At 43.9% G+C, this 21252-nt stretch overlaps 1 protein-coding gene across 3 annotated transcripts in view; it reads left to right on the top strand.

Annotated features, from left to right (window-relative positions):
- Window positions 1-21252, top strand: part of IL15 (interleukin 15) — a 69007-nt gene that overhangs the window by 11022 nt on the left and 36733 nt on the right. The window contains exon 1 of one of the 3 annotated variants that reach the window (XM_029076860.2): window positions 20564-20675. The exons of the other annotated variants lie outside the window; for them this stretch is intronic. The gene's annotated coding sequence lies outside the window, so the exon portion shown is untranslated. Of the gene's footprint in view, window positions 1-20563; window positions 20676-21252 lie in introns of those variants that run through there. 3 annotated transcript variants of the gene reach the window in all.

The raw sequence follows: 21252 nt of genomic DNA, 5'->3' as shown, positions 1-21252 counted from the left end.
GCCAGATGTGTCCCACAAGGCCTAGTTGGCCTGATGTAGAACTATTCTCTCACACTTCCAGTCTAGGAGAATCTGTGGAGGAATGTGTTTTAAGTACATAACCAGACCCTTCTAGACGTATTGCAAAATCTAATCCATGTAATACTCCCTAATCCAGGCTACTGATTATAAAATCATCTTTGCCTTTTATTTAAAATTTTTTTGCCCTATGCTGTCATCTTCTCCTTCCCTTTTCTTCCCCTATTCTTACCTACCAGGTTCCTTTTCTCTTTTTTAAATCACATTGAGATATTTAGAACCCCTCAGTGCATCTGCTGGTGGTCCTGAAAGCCCCTCCTTTTGGCTAATAGAAGAACTAGTTCAACATTGGTTCTCTCACCTTCATCTTAATAATAATAATAATAATGATTCTTAGGCTGAGCCCCATATAGGACAGGAACGGTGTCTAACTGAATTACCTTGTATCTGCCCCAGCACTTAGAACAGTGCTTGGCACATTGTAAGCACTTGACAAATACCACAGTTATTAATCATTAGGGAGGCCCCTACCCCGCCTATTTTGGTTCAGAATCATCGCAGCTGGTGGGGTCATTCGGGGCCCATCCAGAGAACCATTTAAAAAAAATTCCTAATAGTCTCTCTGTGCTATATGCACTGCTGTGGTCTACTTCAGTTCGCTTTTTCTCTAAAGGAATTGGTTAAGTGCTTACTATGTATTTAGCATTGGGCTAGATACAAGCTAATCAGATGGGACACGGTCTAAGTCCCACATGGGTCTCACGGTCTTATTCCTCATTTTTACAGATGAGGTGACGGAGATACAGAAAAGTTAAGTGACTTGCCGAAGATCACACAACAGACAAGTGGCGGAGCCGGGTTTGGAACCCAGTTCCTCTGACTCCAAAGCTGGTGCTTTTTCCACTAGGCCACACTTCTTCCCTCAGAACAAAGAAGGTCCTGTGGATTCCTGTGGGTTCCTGTGGATTTAGGACTTTTCCTCTGAGGGACTTTAATCTCGAAGGAAGATCAAAGAGAATAAAATTAAGCAGGAAATTAAAATTCCCTAAGTCCCATTTAGCTTTTAAAAGTCTGCCTAGATAGTTGCAAGTTTTTCATTAGAACCTGGCTGCTCAGGAAGGAGAATTGATCATAGGGTGAGGGAAGGTTCAAAGTAGAAAGATATTATTTTTACAGGGCTGCTTTGAGAAAATTACCTTTATGTTCTAGACCACCTTTAGGTTGTAGTTTACGGTGTCTTTACCTCATATGCTTGAATTTACCTGCTTCTTAAAATATTGGAAACTTGAATTCAATATAATTTTAATATTACCTTTTTTTTTTGGAGTCACTGTTAAGAGTTCAGAGTGAACAAAATTGTTGTCTGGAGGCCATCTCAAAATAATGTTCCCAAGCAAAATCCAGTTTTACCATCTTTGTTTTGCATTTCTATTCTATTTATATGGGAGCAAGATTTGATCTTTTCTGTCATGTAAAGTGTCCTGTCAGGGCAGCTGCACTGATAGTGTTGCAATTGTATTTACTTGTGTAATGCCGTGGTAGTCATATAATCCCCTGCCCCCCACCTCCCCAGGGTTTGAGAAGGAACTAAACTTTTGTTTTTGTAAGCAGTAATATTGTAATGTAGTTCTGTATCTACAATCACTCCCTTAGAGAATTCATTTTCTCCCATCTTTATGTAGATGATTCCCTAATCTACATCTCCAGCTCTGTTCTTTCTCATTCTCTTCACCCTCTGTATATCTTTCTGTCTTCGGGACATCTCTACTTGGATGTGCCATCTCTACTTGGATGTGCTGCCAACTCCTCAAACTCAACATGGCCAAAAGAGAACTCCTCACCTTCCCACCCAAACCTTGTCCTCTTCCTGACTTTCCCAACACTGTAGACAGCATCACCATTCTCTCTCACAAGCCTGTAACCTTGGCACTAGTCTTGACTCATCTCTCTCATTCAACCAACATATCCAATCTGTCACTAATCCTGGCAGTTCGACTTTCACGACGACGCTAAAATTCCCCCTTTCCCCTCCATCCAAACTGCTTGATCCAAGCACTTATCCTATCCCACCTTGACTACTGCATCGGCCTTTCAACAGCAGACCTCCCCGCCTCCTTTCTCTCCCCATTCCAGGCCATACTTCACTCTGCTGCTGATCATTTTTCTAAATGAGTCCATGTCTCCCCACTCCTCAAGAAGCTTCAATGGTTGCCTATCCACCTCTGTATCAGATGGAAACTTCTTACCATTGGCTTTAAAACAATGTCACCTTGCCCGCTCCTATCTTACCTTGCTCATCTTCTTCTACAACCCAGCCCACTCACTTTCCTCATCTAACACCAACCTACTCACTGCTCCTCACTGTCATCTGGTTGCCAAACCCTTGCCTTCACTCAGCCTCTGACTTGGAACTCTCTCCAACTTTATATATCTGCCACATGGCCACTTTCCCTACCTTCAAAGCGTTACTAAAATAACCTCTCCTACAAAAGGCCTTCCCCAACTAAGCCCTCATTTTCCCGACTCCTACTCTGTTCTGCATCACTCTTGCACTTGGATTTGTACCCTTTATTCACCCCATCCTCAGACCCACAGAACTTCTGCGTGGGAAGTAGCATGGAGTAGTGGATAGAGCATGGGTCTGGGAGTCAGAAGGCCATGACTTCTAATCCCTGTTCCTCCACTTGTCTGCTGTGTGGCCTTGGCAATTTACTCCACTTCTCTGTGCCTCAGTTACCTACCTCATCTTTAAAATAGGGATTGAGACTGTGAGCTCCACATGGGACAGGGACTGTATCCAACACAATTTGTATCCACTCCAGTGGTTAGTAGAGTGCCTGGCATATAGTAGGTGTTTAAATACCATTATTATTATATCCACAATTTATTTTAATATCTGTGTCCCTCACTAGACTGTAAGCTCCTTGTGGGCAGGGAACATAGCTATCAACTCTGTTATATCACACTCATTCAAGTATTTAGTACAGTGCTCTGCACACAGTAAATGCTCAATAAATACGATTGATTAATCAATCACATTTATTCAACAATTACTATGTGCAGGGCACTGTACTAAGTGCTTGAGGGAGTACAATATAAGACACATTCCCTATCCACAGTGAGCTCACAGTCTAGAGATTAATGGTGGCACAGGGCAGAGAGAGGAGCAGGGTAAGAATGTCGGTGGATACAGAGTCCCACCCCAAAGATCTCCTTTTTCAATGTGAGGACAGATGCCAGATAGGAGAAGCGAGGGGTGCTACCCAAATTAATTGAATGTCTATTCTATGCAGCATTTAAGTGCATTAGAAGAGAGCACTTGCCCTCTTTCTCTTCCTTCTCTCCTCCTTTCCTCCTTTTCTTTTTTCTTCTCTTATGTCTCTTTCTCCCCTTATTGCTGGCCTGAATTCCACACATAATAGCACCCCATCCTCCCCCCTGCATTTTGGGGCTACAAAATTTATGCCCCCAAATTGGCAATTATGCAAGTAAATTTGGTGTTTCAAATTCTTGAATGCCTCTCTGGGGCCATTGTCTCGGCTGGGGAAGGGCTTTCGTGTAAGGAGGGCACTGTATTTCAAAGCAGAGAATTATGCCACAGCGGCTGCTATCAAAATCCCAAGCTGCAACTTGCACTGCTCCTTGCTGATGTTGTGTTTTGAAAGTAGACGGGGAGGAGGCACTTGCCCATCTACTTGGTAATGGCTCCAGCTGACCCAAGCACTTGCCCTTCTCTTTTCCTGACAATATGTAATGGCCCCAGTTGACCCAGCCAACCCATTGACCTCCCTCTCACTCTCTGGACACCCCTTCTCCCAGACTTCTCCCAGCCCTGGATGCCCTGACTCCCTCAGACACTGGACTCCCCATCCCCTGAGGCCTAGTGGCAAGAGCACGGGCTTGGGAGTCAGAGGACGTGGGCTCTAATCCCACCTCCACCACTTATCTGCTATATGACCTTGGGCAAGTCACTTAACTTCTCTGTCCCTCAGTTACCTCATCTGTAAAATGGGGATTAAGACTGTGAACCCCATGCAGGACAGGGACTGTGTCCAACCTGATTATGTTGTATCCATCCAGCATTTAGAACAGTGCTTGGCACATAGTAAGCACTTAACAAATACCAAAATTATTATTCTTTCTTCCATATGTGGGAATGGACACACGCATGTTTATCTGTGTGAGCATGTCTGTGGAAAGATGCAGAAAAGGATGGAACAATCAAGACAAAAGGGGGAGTGACATCTTCCTTACCTTTCCAAAGAATGGTCACACATGTAGTTTCCAGCCTTAAATGTCCCCACTGAGATGAAAGACATAATTTAGTTTTAATCTTTTCAGTTCATGCTTTGAACTGGGTAGGATGTATTCTGTGGCAAGCAGGCAATAATATTCATCAAATCCAGGAACAGGAATGGAATCCTGGCCACAGGGTGAACGCGGGGGATCTCAGTGCCCAGTTGGGAAGCCCCATGGGCTGACCGTAGCCTAAGAACAAATCCCCAATAGCATTTATAGTGTGTTTATGAAGAAGAAACATTAACAGGAAAATAAAATATTATAAAGCAAGTTCAATAAGATAAAGGGCTCGAACCTCCCACAGTCAGGAGGACGTGAAATTTATGTTGCTCTTCAAAGATTGTTGCTTTGTTTTGCAATAACTCAGTGGCTGGGATAGAGTGGATGGTGATTATTTGGTTTGTTATTATTATCAATATTATTACTATTATATATTTTAGCACTTACTATGTGTCAAGCACTGTTCAAAGCGCTGAGATAGATACCAGTTAATCAGGCCCTCTCCTACATGGGGCTCACAGTCAGAGTAGATGGGGGAACAGGTATTGAATTCCCATTTTACAGTTGAGGAAACTGTGGCACATAGAATTGAAGTGATCTGCTCAAGGTCTCAGAACAGACAAGTGGCCATGTTGGAATTAGAACCCAGGTCTTCCAGGTGACTGGGGCCAGGGTATTAGTTGGGGATGGGGTGGAGGAGGAAGGCCCAGGGAATTTGGGAGTGGGTCCAGGGTTTGGGGGTGGAGCCATCGGGGTTCTCTGATACTAAATGGATGTGTTCAGTTCTGTGGGCTTTCATAAAAATAATAATTGTGGTATTTGTGCTTACTATGTGCCAAGCACTGTGCTAAGCATGGGAGTAGATATCTGTCTCCTAATTGTCCACTTCAGGCATAGTACAGTGCTTGGCACATAGTAAGCACTTGAGTGCCACAATTCCTTTTAAGAAAGTCCAATGGGACTTAATGCTTTCGGACCAGACATGCCCCTGTCCCAGTCCCACATGGAGATCTCTGTTTGGGTGGGAGGTAGAAAAGGCACTGAATTTTACAGATGAGGAAATAGGCTCAGAGAAGTTGACTTGCCAAAGGTCATATGGCAGATAAGTGGCAGAGCCTGGAACTAGAACCCAGGTCCCTGACTACCAGGCCCCTGCTTTTTTCACTAGATAATAATAATAATGTTGGTATTTGTTAAGCGCTTTCTGCGTGTAGAGCACTGTTCTAAGCTCTGGGGTAGATACAGGGGAATTTAGGTTGTCCCACGTGAGACTCACAGTCTTCATCCCCATTTTACAGATGAGGGAACTGAGGCACAGAGAAGTGAAGTGACTTGCCCACAGTCACACAGCTGACAAGGTACAGAGGCGGGATTTGAACCCATGACCTCTGACTCCCAAGCCCGGGCTCTTTCCACTGAGCCACGTTACTTCTCATGTCAAAACAGTTGGGTTCTAGTTTATGGCACTCTTCCCTTGCCCCTGAATAAGGGGAGAATTGGGCTCACAGAACTGATTTATACAGAATCATTTGCATTTATTGAACGCTTACTGTGTGTAGACCACTGTACTAAGCTCTTTGGAGGGTACAACACAACAAAAATCAGATACATTCCCTGTCCACAACGAGCTTAGGGTCTAGAGTGGGGGAGATGGAAACAGTAAAGTCTCTTAATTTCTGCCTCATATTTGCGGGGTAGGCACATTCCACTCTACATATATGAGTGCATGGGGTGCACATGTTGCAAACATTCATTCACACGCCTGTCTGATGCAATCTCAGACAGCGTGGCTCAGTGGAAAGAGCCTGGGCTTCGGAGTCAGAGGTCATGGGTTCGACTCCCGGCTCTGTCACTTGTCAGCTGTGTGACCGTGGGCAAGTCACTTCACTTCTCTGTGCCTCAGTTACCTCATCTGTAAAATGGAGATTAACTGTGAGCCTCAAGTGGGACGACCTGATTACCCTGTATCTACCCCAGCGCTTAGAACAGTGCTCTGCACATAGTAAGTGCTTAACGAATACCAACATTATTATTATTATGGTTGAAGAACTTCAGAAGGCACGTGCCAGTATCCCTGCAAGGAAAGCTGTAAACCTTAAACTTTTTATTAAAAGGTTGGCAATGGCAGTGCCTGAATCCTAACCCCTAACCCTCCACTCCCCATTGATGTCCCTGGGTTATCACCCAGGCAGGCACTTTGTTGTAAATGTGTTCTCTGATCCACCTCACAGTTGTCAGTGCTCAAATAATTAAACATTAAGAGCAGCAGTCCCACCATTTAGATGTGTTAAGGAAGTGTTAATGCTCAGACATTCCATTCACATTTCTTTTAGATCTTTGGTTTTAAGGCCGAGAAACCCCCTGATCTGGCAGTTATTTCTCCAATTTTTTGAAGATTTGTATCTAAGGACTTGATTCAAACATAGTCTCTTGGATTTTTTTTTAAGTGTTTCTCTGACTGGTGTTATGCATTATTTTACAGTGTTGGTGTAACTTCTCTTATGGTATTCCTTAAGCACTCACAAGGTGTCAAGCACAGTTCTAAGCAGTGGGGTGGGTGCAAGGTAATCAGACTGGACACATCCCCTGTCCCACAAGGGGATCATAGTCTAAGTAACTAACTCGAGTATTTACTCTTGTATGAAGCTTTATTTTGGCTCTAGTGAAAGACCAGAGAGACCTGGAGTGGAGGGAGGTGATCTGGGAAAGAAAATGCTCTCCATCTGTAAATGAGGGTGGCTTTTAATGGGAGTTAGAGGGGCGTCGGCCACTTTGAGCATCTGGGGGCTGCACCATAGTGTGTCTGGTGCCCTCCTTAGCCCGGAGTCCCTCCCCCCACCTCCATCAGCCCACCGAGCCCCTGTAGGAATCCAGCTGTGGCCCTAAGGCATAATTTCTATAACACCTTCGACTAGAGTGGAATTAGGGAATTTGAGGTCATTCTTCTGACAGGGCAAGATAGTTTAGGCTCAGCTTTTTGCCTTTTAATAGAAACTGCTTGCGCACATGGATTGATGACGTGGCATTGAAATGAGTGAATACTAATTAATCATATTTATTGTGTGCTTACTGTGTGAAGAGCACTGTACTAAGCTCTTGGGAGAGTACAAGAGTTGTTAGAATTGTTCCTTGCCCACAACGAGTTTACTACAGTGCCAGTTTTCTTTAATGCTAAATTTTACAAGGGTGCAGCCTGTGAGCTATGGAAATACTGGGCAGTAATGGGGTAGTGGCATTTATGGAATACCCACGGGATGCCAGGCATTGTACTTTCCATCTTTTTGATACAAGGTGTTACCTGCTTTACAAGTCCCATCTGAGGTCTTTTCTAGGCAAGCTGCCCTCCCTAAAGGAAAGAAAACTCAGATTAGCAAAATATTTTTCGAGCGGTCCTACAGATAAGCATCGTGGTCTAGCGAGAAGCAGCGTGGCTTACTGGAAAGAGCATGGGCCTGGAAGTCGGAGGATGTGGGTTCTAATCCCGGCTCTGCCATGTGTCTGCTGTGTGACCTTGGGCAAGTCACTTAACTTCTCTGTGCCTCAGTTCCCTCATCTGTAAAATAGGGATTAAGATTGTGTGCCCCGTGTGGAACAGGGACTGTGTCCAACCTGATTATCTTTTATCTCCCCCGGTGCTTAGAATGGTGCCTGGTACATAGTAAGTGCTTAAATACCGTAATTATCTACCCCAGCGTTTAGAACAGTGCTTGGAACGTAGTAAAAGCTTAGCAAATACCACAATTATTATTAAATGTTATAAATTTCTCGGTGTTATGATTGTAAACTCCTTGAGAGCAGGAATTAAGTCAACCAACTATATTGTTTTATACTTTCCCAAGCATTTAGTACACAGTTATGCACATGGTAAGCTTTTAATAAATGCCACTGATTAATTGCTAGGCCTAGATGAGAACCTTCAGAAGTCCTCCAAATTGTCAGTTCACAAAAATGTTCACCAGAGAATTGTGGAAATGGAATGTAGTAGCAATGTTTGCCCATCTATTATATCTGCTTTCAACTGCCCTGAGATGTTGGGAGAATGAATTAGGATTCATTCATGCAAATGGTCCCCTGTTCAACTGTAAATAATTGTTTATGGCAATCAAGTAGGAAAGGAAGTTTTTTTTAAACTGTGCTTCTTACATCCTCATAGTACCTCATTACTGTCAATGAAAAATGAGGGGACCACTTGCTCCAATTTAGATAGGACAGTTCTGAAGTTTTAGGGTTCATCCATCCTCTGATTTTAGGGCCTTCAGCAAATATTTGTGTCCCAGAAGATGTTAAAGGAATGAGTGCAAGGGAGAAGGAGGAGGAAGAAGGATGGGAGGGGTCTCGGTTAGGACCCATCTAGTGATGTGGATGGAAAGACAGGGAAAGATGACTTCCTAAAAGCTCTGAGTTTGCAGTGTGCAAAGGCCCAGAATGAGCTAGTTTCCCACAGCCAGCACTGTGTAGTTTGAGCAGGGCTGGGAGCACTGTCCTATCCTGGGTTGTAACTGCAAACCAGGCAGATATGGAAACTGAGGTAGAAAAAGTTGGTGAATGCTTCCCCCCGCCTTTGTAACTCTCTTCTTTTGAATGGTATCTGTTAAGCACTTAATAATAATAATGTTGGTATTTGTTAAGCACTTACTATGTGCCGAGCACTGTTCTAAGCGCTGGGGTAGACACAGGGGAATCAGATTGTCCCACGTGGGGCTCACAGTCTTAATCCCCATTTTACAGATGAGGGAACTGAGGCACAGAGAAGTTAAGTGACTTGCCCACAGTCACACAGCTGACAAGTGGCAGAGCTGGGATTCAAACTCATAGCACTTACTATGTGCCTGACGCTATACTGAGCGCTGGGGTAGATACAAGCTAATCAGGCTGGAGACAGTCCACGTACGACATAGCTCACTCTCTTTATCCCCATTTTACAGACGAGTGACTGAGACTCAGAGAGGTGAAGTCACTTGCCCAAGATCACCCAGAAGACACGTGGAAGAGCCGGTATTAGAAACTAGGAGTATGATTCCTAGGCCCATGTTCTTTCCATGAGGGGGCACTTCCCCTTTCTTCCTTTCAACTACTCCCCACCCTCCCATCGTCCCTTCTCCCCCACCATTAGCGTGTAGCCCATCTCAGTCTGTGACTCTAATGTAGGCCTGCAAGGAACACAGCAATTCTGTTATGGATTTCGTGATTTGCCTCCTGTCCCCACAGCTGAGATTGTGGCAAAGTTACACTCCTGCCACCCCAGTCAGCTCTGGTTTGGTCATGAGAGGAACTTTGATTCAGTTCTCAGAGATTCACTAATGTTTTATTATCAGAACGTAGAAAACAGCTGCAGGTCTTGGACCAGGGTATGGCAGCAAGAGGTTTAAAATAACTGTATTTTGAGCTCTTGTTTTTCTGGTCAAACATTGATTTATAGGAAACCGAAGAAACTCATGAAACTGAAAGTATTTAGGCTGGAAAACAAACACAACTAGCGCCCTCACCAGTTTGGAAGCTTTGCATAGATGCTCTAGAAAGACATTTCAGAAACCAAGGGTTTTTCTTCCTCTTTTACTCTTGTATTGCAGTTTTACAAAATGGTGTGGCAAGCCCAAATTTCAGCATTTACAGAAGCGTAGGAATTTCTTAACCAGCTTTGAAAGAGCTGCTCGATTTAGGGCCCTTGTGTGTGCACAACAAAGAAGGTTGTCAATGACCTTTATGTCTGAATAATTGACTCAAAACTCGAGTTTTCTGGAGCATTCATTTCTTGATTCAGTGCTCAAGGTCGTGTTGAAATATTGACTATTTCTCTGTCTACAATGAATTGGTCCCTGCCAATTTTCCAAACTTGCCAAACTAATGCAAATTTAAAATGTTTTTAACAAATAGAAGCCAATACCACTTCGAAAAATCTGTGCATTCCTAATGATATTGCACCATTCTAACTTGTAAAGATCAGGGAATTTTTTTTTTTTGCATCAGGATTATGTTTGACAGAAAAATTAATTGTCAGAAATGAATCACTCAAACAATGGCATGCAGCCTGTTTCCTGAAGGGATGTTGTGATATAAGTGTGTGAAAGAAATGTGTACAGCTGTGCAAGGAACTTAGGAATCTGATATAACTTTTTCTCCAAAACAGTAGTGTCACTTGGAAGTGTCACTCGTCACCAAGGCCTGCCAGTCTCACCTTTATAATATCGCCAAGATCCGCCCTTTCCTCTCCATCCAAACGGCTATCTTACTGGTACAGGCTCTCATAATAACCCGGCTGGTCCCTTCCTCCTGTGTCTCCCTGCTCCAGTCTATTCTTCATTCCGCTGCCCGGATCATCTTCCTGCAGAAATGCTCTGGGCATGTCACTCCCCTCCTTAAAAACCTCCAATAGTTGCCTATCAACCTCTGCACGAAACAAAAACTTCTCACTCTAGGCTTCAAGGCTCTCCATAACCTTGCCCCTTCGTACTTCTCCTCCCTTCTCTCTTTCTACTGCCCACCCTGCACGCTCCTCTCCTCTGCCGCCCACCTCCTCACCGTCCCCCGTTCTTGCATATCCCGTTGTCGTCCCCTGGCCCACGTCCTCCCACTGTCCTGGAATGCCCTCCCTCCTCACCTCCCCCAAACTAACTCTCTTCCCCCCTTCAAAACCCTACTGAGAGCTCACCTCGTCCAAGAGCCTTCCCAGACTGAGCTTCCCCTTTTCCCTCTGCTCCTTCTGCTGTCTCTCTGCCCCCCCCCCCCTTCACCTCCCCTCAGCTAAACCCCCTTTCCGCCCTTTCCCTCTGCTCCTCCCCCTCTCCCTTCCCCTCCCCTCAGCACTGTGCTCATTTGCTCATTTGTATATATTTTTACTACCTTATTTATTTTGTTACTGAGGTGTACATCCCCTTGATTCTATTTATCGCTATTGTTTTTGTCTGTCTGTCTCCTCTGATTAGACTGTAAGATTATACTCTAAGCCCGTCAATGGGCAGGGATTGTCTCTATCTGTTGCCAAATTGTACATTCCAAGCGCTTAGTACAGTGCAGAGTAAGCGCTCAATAAATACTATTGAATGAATGAATGAATGAAAGTAGGGGTGGCCGATAACGGCACTCAAAAGAAAGCATGGGTTGCATCAGGGCACTGCATAATGATGTCATAGGGTGCCACTTTTACAAAAAAGTGTCTGATTCCACCTGAATCCAACTGAACCTAGATTTTTCCCAGGGCAAGCTGATCTTCCAACAGCCCCAGAGCCTATGCCGTCCTCTCCAAGTCCCTCTAAACCTGGGTGCTACTTCTAAGCCATGGAACACCTGTGGGCTATGCCAAGGCAGAGGGAGGCTCGGTGCCCAGTGGAGGATAGGCTGCTGACTGGTGATCAGTCCCATGTGAAGCCGGACAACTGGTCACCCTACCTCTAGCCCTCTTGTGCCCCAAAATATGGTCCAACTAATAATAATTATAATACTAATATTTGTTAAGCTCTTACTATGTACCAGGCCCTGTACTAAGCATCGAGGTGGATCCAAGCAAATAAGATTGGACCCTGTCCCTGTCCCATATGGGGCTCAGTTTTAATTCCCATTTTACAGGTGAGGTAAATGAGGCATGTGACTCCTGAGTCCCTCTTAATTCCCACCCCAGTTTGCCCACCTCAGACTTTTGATAGGTTAAGGAGCAGCATCTTAACAAAGAGCATGGCTCCACCCACTTCAATGCACCCAGCAGTAGTTCTTCAGGGGGATCTTACTCTTTGGTAGAAGCATCATCTGTGTGATCCCTATTGGCTTGTGCTTGCTCTATTCTGCTTCGACCCCCATTCAAAACAGTGTGTTTATTGGGAAACTGCCCATTTAGGCTTTGCCCTTTAACTGGTGTGTCTATCAACTCTGTTATATTGTACTCTCCCAAGTGCTTAATACAGTGCTCTGAAGTACTCTAATACAATTGAATGAACTGGTCCTGAGCCTAAGATCCGGGGCAGATTGAGTGAAAGCAAGACTAAATTCTCCCACTCTGAAAATGTATGCACATGTGGTAATTTTCCGAAGTTTTATAAGCTACCACTTTCTCGTACTTAGCCTCTCTAAGGCTTTCTTAAAACAGTTTCAAATGACTGAGGCATAAGGGAAGGATCCCTCATAATTATTTCCATGAAATGTGGTAACAAGAGAGGCTAGTCAGGGAAGCATGTTAAAATTAATGGCCCTCTTTTGTGATCATGCAGGCTTAGAAAAAACAATTTTTGTTGAAAGCAGCCTGATAAGGTAGAGTGTGCCTTTTAGGAAAATAGCCTCTCAGAATTCTGACTTGTTTGGATTGAGCTGGTTGGTTGGGGCTGGCTGATGGATGAGCCCCCTTGCAGAGATGCTTTTGAGAAGTGGCCGGAGTTTTAACGTAGCCTAAATATTCGACTATTAATTTCGTGTTCAAAGGTAACTACTGAGCCTAAAAATGAATGTGCTGGGAATGATAGCGGACTTTCTAGAAAGAAGAAACAAATGTACTATCATGTTTGAGGAAAATGTGGTATCTGGAGGAATGAATGGTTCTAAGGTACTCTACAAATCGAAATGCCACTGTAAAAAAACAAAAAACCACAGTTGTTGCCTTGAAATCTTCAGTTTTGCATCCTTCTGTTACTGTAAAATCAAGGGTTTGTGAAGATAATACTCCTGTGATTCTGAAAGAGTTAGTTGGAGAGCAACGAAAATGTTTAGGAGTCAGCCACTTGCCAGTGGGAGATGTACTGTATAATTAAACTGTCATCCTTACGGATAGGTTATTACCTGCAGGTAATAAGATATGTGCATCATTACAAACCGTTATACAGTATTTCATGCTGCAACAGATGAAGGATGTCTTCAGTGGCAGCATGGAGTGATCACTTGAAGATTGTTGCCATTATGGGTGTTATAAATCATAATCTACAGTTTAATAGTTAAACAATTATCTATAGTGGCAGGGCTGGAAAATTGTTTAGTAATGAATGGATGATTTTGAGACTGAGGAATGATTTTTTAAAAGATCTTATTGTATCAATACCTGGAGGATTTAAAAGGGCTTTTATGTTTTTAGAACACATACAGATGGTGTATTCATCTTTAATTGCAAATGTGTGAAGCAGAAGGAAACTGTCACTGTTGATTTTCATAATATTTTTAATTTTTTGAGAAGAAATTTCTTCCCAAGAGAAGAGTCCCGATGGGTTCCATGAGAAAATGGCTCAGACCGGAAGGGTCCGAAATAAAGGCTCTTGAATGCCCAAAATACCCAATTCTTCCCAGCTGGAGTTTCAAGTGACCCAGAAGAGGACTTTGCTCATGAATTCTGCCCCGATTCTAGGAATTCTGCCTCCTCCCCTCCGCCACCCTATCACCTCCTTTGTCTCCTTGTCCTCATCTCTCATTCCTCCTCACATTTATAATCTCCCTCGCCCCACACTCTTCCCACTCTCCACCTCCTCCTCACCTCACACTTCACCAAGATCCTCTCTTCTGAGCCAGGGACGAGCTCGTGACTCCCTTCTGCCTCTTCTCCTCGGCGGGTCTCTCTCAGATGTCCAAAGCCGACTTAACCACACCATACCCCAGCTCCTCCACCCTGAGGTCAGATAGTTTAAGTCCAGCCTTGGGCACGTGGATCCAAACTGGGCTGGGCCCTGTGTCCACTGGAGTTCTGAGCATCCCAGAAGGGCCTGGTCAAGCTTCAGGTCAACACCCCGTTGGGAGGTCCGACATGACCCAATTCCATTCCTCAGAGACTTATTGACACTTTATTGGACTGTGTTCACCGGGACCTTTTCTTGTTGATCTGTTTGCTTCTAAGGAGGAGAGGCAGCGTAACCTAGTGATAAGAGCCCGGGCCTGGGAGTCGGAGAACCTGTGTCTGATCCCAAATTTGCCAGTTGTTGTATGACCTTGGGCAGGTCACTTGGCTTCTCTGTGCCTATTACCTCATCTGTAAAATGGGATTAAAACTATAAACTCCATGTAGGACAGGGACAGTCTCCAGCCTAATTATCCTATATTTATCCCAGTGCTTAGTGCGGGGTTTAGCAAATACCATTCAAAAAACAACAAATAATTCATTGAATTTAGGCTCTTACAGTAATCCCAGTCCCATGGTTTCATTTAAAGCTCATTCAGTAGCTAGCTTTACAGAAAGGGAAATGAAGGTTCAGCAAAGAAAGTAACTGGTTCTTCCACCTTTGGTGCCAGAATACACTCAGTTCTTCTAGAGTGCGGGTTTCATTATGCATTTTGGCAAGAAGCTTTTGGGGAATTGGGGAATGTTCTTCTGACAGCATGAGTCTATCTGGATGGAATGTGAGGGTGGAAGAACTGTCTGAGCTCATGCCTGCAGCACAAGTTCTTAGATATAACTATAACTATATAACTATATCTATATATAACTACTGCTATAACTGTACTAGCATGGGGTAAGTCGAGAATGCAACCCCCAACATTCTAGGACAACTGGGTTCAACGCATGCAATAAAGCATTTGGGTCCCCCAGCTGAGATTGGTGCCCTTTTCTGGGGAATGAGTTATCATGCTGCGGCCCTTCAGGGGGTCACAGTGACAACTTCTTCTCTGTGCCAATGCCCAGCAGGCTGGCCAGACCCACACAAAACCAACTTCTGTGATAGGCTCTGCTCATTTATGGTTTAATGGACCCCCCTGTTGCCCCAGTAGCTTGGCCACATCAGCTGGTACCAGCGTTGGGCATAGGCTCAGATCAGTGCCCCGTGAAGATAGAGCTGATTTTAGGGGCAGGTGGATTGGGTGGGTGCTTGGGGCTGCTATTTTGAAGGGACTACTCAAGCGCTTAGTACAGTCCTCCTCACACAGTAAACGCTCAATAAATACGATTGAATAGAGACAACTGAGTGCCATTTTGGGGCCTCAGCTCTGTTCCGGAAGTGCTAAATGGTAGCTTTTCAGGCCCCTATGCCGGGCTTTCCTGCACCGGCCCTTGAGACGGAGGCACTGAGGGTGAATGGTGGATGAAATTCGGAAATCCCACCTTCAGAGTAGCACCCAGATGATCAGGAATCATCTAAACCCCTTCCAGGGAGTGGGTGCTAGATAGACACCAGCCCGAGATTGGTGGAAGAGAGAGGGGAGTATGGTGATAACCTCCTATGGCTAACAGGGCAAGTCCTTTTCTGTGTGTGACTCAAGTACCCACCTCAAGCCTGAAGGTCATTCTTCCTCAGACAAGCCCACTTAAAAGCATTAGGTAAGGTGAGATTATTACATGTTACGGGAACCCCCTAATTCCCAGATGACATTTGACTCAGCAACAGTTCCCCAAGAACAAGGCCTCAAGCCTCTGTCCTAGAAGAAGGGCCACGCTGTGGGCACTGGTGCCCCCTCTAAGTGCTGGTCACTTACCTGTGAGTTGGCAGCAGCCTTCCCACAGGAGGTATGGATTCTGGGCGAGTCTTGGCTCTGTAGAGGGGGCAGCTGCCTCACAGGCACCGCTGGTTGCGAGAGAGAGTCAGTCAAGGATTCAGGTGGCCCCCCAGAGGGCCTATTCAGAGGCTCTAAGTGATAGTCATATGCAAAGCAGCAGTTTTTAGTTTTTTGGAGCAACTGAACGTGGGCCCAGTTGCACTTTGTGGAGGCAAAAACCTTCGTTACAGTGGCGGCCAAGGTTATTAATAATCATCATCATCATCACGGTATTTCTCAAGTGCTTACTGTGTGCCAAGCACTATTCTAAATGCAAGTCACTTGACTTCTCTGTGCCTCAGTTACCTCATCTGTAAAATGGGGATTAAAACTGTGAGCCCCACATGGGACTACCTGATCACCTTGTATCCCCCAGCGCTTAGAACAGTGCTTTGCACATAGTAAGCACTTAACAAATACCACTATTTATTTTTATTTTTACAAACTAACCAGTTGGGAACAGACCATGTCCCACATGGGGCTCACAGTCTTAATCCCCATTATACAGGTGAAGCACAGAGAAATTAAGTGACTTGCCCAAGGTCACACAGCAAACGTGGCAGAACCGGAATTAAAACCAGGTCCTTTGACTCCCAGGCCCTGGTTGGCAGTTACCTTTTTTTTTCCTGGAACATTAGATGTTCATCCCTTGAATAATGTTAGATGTCTTGATCATCTTTTTCAGGGAGATGATTCAGTCAGCATTTAGTGAACTCTTACTGTATGCAGAGCTCGCTACTAAACGGTTGGGAGAGTACAGTGCAACGGTGTTGGTAGACACGTTCCCTGCCCTCGACCAGTTTACAGTCTAGAGGATTTAGTGATGATTGCAAGTTGTGACCACTTGAATCCTTATTTGATTTGTGATGTTTTTCTTCCCAGACCCTAATTATACTTGTCTAATTACATTCTGTAACATTTAAAAATATCCAGCCTTCCTTCCAATGCAAGTCAAATCTGTTCAAAAAAAGTCTTGGTCTGTTGAGAATGACCTGATTTAATTTTTAAGATGGAGTCTCTAATCTCACCCCTGACATTTTTTAGTTATTCTTGGTCTGTGTGTTTTCTACTCATTGATTTACTGGCCAGAGTGACTTCTGCGAGCAGATCAAACACCCATCCATCATCAGATCTTTGATTTATGAGAGCCACAGAGGCCAACACCATGGAACAGTGACCTCCTTGTGAAAGAACCTCTTGCTTATCAACTAATCAATTGAATTTATTGAGTGCTTAACATGTGCAGAGCATTGTACAAAGTGCTTGGGATGGTACAATATAATAGAGTTGGTTGGCCTGAAGACTGCCAGTCCCTGGTGGGCAGGGATCGCATCTGCCCATTCTTGACTTGTAAAAATAATATTGGTATTTGTTAAGCGCTTACTATGTGCCAAGCACTGTTCTAAGTGCCGGGGTAGATACAAGGTAATCAGGTTGTCCCATGTGGGGCTCACAGTCTTCTTCCCCAATTTCCAGATGAGGGAACTGAGGCACAGAGAAGTGAAGTGACTTGCCCAAGGTCACACAGCTGACAAGCGGCGGAGCTGGGATTAGAACTCATGACCTCTGACTCCCAACACTGGGCTCTTTCCACTGAGCCACGCTGCAATAGTGGAGAGTGTACCATCCAGAAAGAGATGTATTTTACAACTCAGCCTATTTTTTGCACAAGGAAGCCTTCAGTTATAATAATGATAATGATAATTGTATTTGTTAAAAACTTACTATACAGCAAGCACTGCACTAAGCACTGGACTGGATAGAAGATAATCAGGTCTCACATGGGGCTCAAGGTCTAAGTACGAGGGAGAACAGATATTGAATCCCCATTTTGCAGATGAGGGAAGTGAGACACAGAGATGTTAAGTTCATTCATTCAGTCGTATTTATTGAGTGCTTACTGTGTGCAAGCCCAAGGTCACAAAGCAGATAATGGCATAACAGATATTGGAACCCAGCTCTAACCCCAGGCCTGTGCTCTTTCTACTAGGCCATGCTGCTTCAGTAAGCTTGCTTGTTCCTTAAATCCATATTTTCCTCATCTACACTGACTTATTCCGCCGCCTCGACTCCTAACCCAGCCCGGTGTTGGGATAAGGGAAGTTTGATAGCCCCATAAATAAAGATTTTCATGTGGCAGACATAAATAGGATTGAAAGGAAGGGCAGAATTTATTCATTTTTAATTTGTCCTGATGGCTGATTTCGTGTAGGGCATGGATATCCGGATCACCTTTGTACATCTATTGCTCTTTTATGATAAGATTTGGGCAGGTTTCAGTTACTACAGACGAAAGTAATAGTGATGACCTTGTCTGCACTAATAAAACATTCAAATTCCAGATATTTTCTGGCCTCGGTAATGTGGTCGGTGTTGACAACTTTCCTTTTTTGATAATTTTTCTTACAAATTGAAGTGCTTCTTTAAAAGAGGGTTTATTCAGTTGAAGATTTTTTATCACTTTATAGGCAGGTAGGTCAGAGGAAACGCCACTACACATAACTCATCAACCAAAGGAATTTCCATCTGAGATTGTTAATGATTCTTGAGCACTTAGTACAGTACTTTGACCTTACATTGTAAACACTTAATAAATATTATGAATAATAGTAGAATAACTGTTTATCCCTCTCCCTGATCATAACTGAGTGGGACCAGCAAACATATCTAGCAGCTTCATCTTAGATTATTTGTGAGCAGAGAATTTACAGAAGAATTGATCTAGAATAAAGGATTTTTTCAAAATGTTGATTTGGGGCCTTATTGTTTACTTCCAGCAAAATGTGAGCTCACATTTGGAGAACAGAAATAGCATAAGTAAGAAAGCTAAATTTCAGATCAGAGCCTTACACACACAAAATTTAGGGCTCAGGCCAAGCCTGCTGGGTACTGGAAAATTTGAGTTCTACCTATGAGGTTCCCAAAATGAAAAATCTGACTTTAAAAATTGGTTGTTGCCCCTTTAAAATGGTTCTCCTCTATCAGTCAATCATTTGCATTTATTGAGCGCTTCCTATGTGCAGAGTACTGTGCTAAGCATTTGGGAGAGTACAATATAACAGAATTAGCAGAGACATTCCCTGCCCATTACGAGCTTAAAGTCTAGAGGGGGAGACAGATATTAATGTGAATAAATAGGTAATGTAATACATAATTTAAAGATATGCAGACAGCTGTAAATTCCAGGGAGGTGTTTTCACTGGGGAACAACTGTGGCAGCAAACGCACCATGCACATACACAGGAGGAAGGGGCTGACATGTTCATTTGAAATACTTCACCATTTTGCCGTCATCTTCGACTGGGTTGAAGTGGGATGAGGAAAGGAAAGAGAAGAGAGAGGAGGAGGAAACAACAGAGGAAAGAATTAGTGTGGCCTAAAGCACAGGCCTGGGACTCAGAGGACCTGGGTTCTAATCCCGTCTGTGCCGCTTGCCTGCTGGAAGATCTTCTGTGAGCCACTTAACTTCTCTGTGCCTCAGTTTCCTTATCTGGAAAATGGGGATTCAATCCCTGATCTCCCTCTTACTTAACCTGGGAGCCCCAAGTTGGGCCAGGGACTGTGTCTGACCTGCCTATACTGTATCTACTCCAGCGCTTAGTACAATGTTTGGCATATGGTAAGTGGTTAACATACCGTTATTATTATTCTTTTTTTATTAAAGAGGAGAGGAGAGAGAATCTGCATTTTAGCCCCTTCGTCCTCTAGCGCACAGGATTTGGTTCCAAAGTACACCCAAAATTGTAAGTTATAGGGATTTGGGCTGCTGTCCAAGGCAGTCCTGGCAGCTTCAGACCTGTTGACAGGGATTCGTTATAATGTTCAGGCTTCCCCTGAAAGTCCCAGTTAAGGACAAGGAACTGAAGGGAAGAAGGAAAGCAAAGTTCAGAGTCATATTTCCCAGAAGACATAAAGATCGATGTTTCCCAGAAACATCTGGGAATGGCTAGTAATCACACTCCAAGTCACCAGAGAGAATTCAGTATTCAACAGGTCACGCAGGATTCTACTCCAGAGAGTTTAGTTCCGTGGGGTGAAGGAAGCGTTTGCATATGTCTTCGACAGCGTCAGATTCCTTTTGTAAGTAAATTGTGCATAAAAAGAACTCTAAATCTGAAAGATTTCTCTTTTTCTGTTGCTTCTAAAATCATCATCAATTGTGATTATTGAGCTCTTACTTTGTGCAGAGCACTGTATAAGCACTTTGGACAGTGGCTACTGTTTCTCCTGGCCATTGGCTTCCAAGCACACAATCCACTCTCTCCCTCCTACTATCTACTCTTCTATCCTGCTTTACTCCAGCTGAAAATCTTTGTTCCTCTCAAGCTAATCTACTCATTATGCTTGTGAGAACACGTCTTCTCTTGGAGGCCTTCTCTGAGTAACATCTAACCTTCCAGGCTTTTATCCCTCAGGTATCACCTCTGTGCTTCTGTACCATCTGAGCACTTGTTACCTCAGTCCCTGAGGCACTTAAGTGTATTTATACCTGATGACTCCCTGAAATTAATTTATATTGATAATATATAATTTATTTATATTGATGCCTATTTACTTGTATTGATGTCTGTCCCCCTCCTACCCCTGCCAGACTGTGAGCTCACCATGCGTAGCGATTGTCTCTCTTTATTTCTCTATTGTACTTTCCCAAGCACTTAGTACAGTGTTCTGTGCCCAAAAAGCATTCAATAAATACGACTGAATGAATAAATTGAGTGAATGAAATTAACTTTACTACCTTTGTCCCTGGCTGGTTTGTAAGCTCCTCGAGATCAGAGATCATTTCTTCTAACTCTTTTGTGTTCTCCAAACACAGTACAGTGGTCTGCATAGAATCTGGGTTCAATAAATGTTACTGATGGTAGTGTTACTCCATTCTGCCCTGTTAGTGTGCTTGGATTCTGGACTGAAGGGGCTCCTCTTAAAAAGTAAGTATGTATATTTGTGTGTGTGTGTGTATGAGAGAGAGAGAGAGAGAGAAAGAAAGAAAGAGAAAACCCGTGAGCAGATTTTGTTCTGTAGGTTCATACACTCCTTGGATTCCAGATATTTGAGGTGATCATGTTTACAGTTTAGCTCCTGTCCTATTTGGACAGTGATCCAGATCACCTACAGGGATTTTCCATGGATGACAGAAGGTGGCTGATTTGGGGTACTATCCAAGAAATGGGAACTTAGACTAGTTTAGTCAGAAATCTAAAGTTCTGAAGCCCATTTTTAGTCCACTGATTTTTTATTTTAATATGGTATTTGTTATGCATTTACCACGGGCCAGGAACTGGACTAAGTGTTGGCGTAGATAGATACAGGTTGGGCACAGTCCATGTCTCACATAGGGCTCACAGTCTTAATCCCCATTTTACAGATGAGGTAATTGAAGCACGGGAAAGTTAAGTGTGTTGCCCTAGGTCACATAGCAGACAAGTGGTGGAGCTGGGACTAGAACCCAGATTCCCTGATTACCACCAGGTCAGTGATCTTTCCTCTAGGCCACCCCGCTTTTCC

Source organism: Ornithorhynchus anatinus, chromosome 12 (assembly GCF_004115215.2).
Source record: "Ornithorhynchus anatinus isolate Pmale09 chromosome 12, mOrnAna1.pri.v4, whole genome shotgun sequence".
Lineage (NCBI taxonomy): Eukaryota > Metazoa > Chordata > Mammalia > Monotremata > Ornithorhynchidae > Ornithorhynchus > Ornithorhynchus anatinus.
The sequence above is the reverse complement of the archived record's forward strand: the minus strand, read 5'-3'. Positions and strand labels throughout refer to the sequence as shown.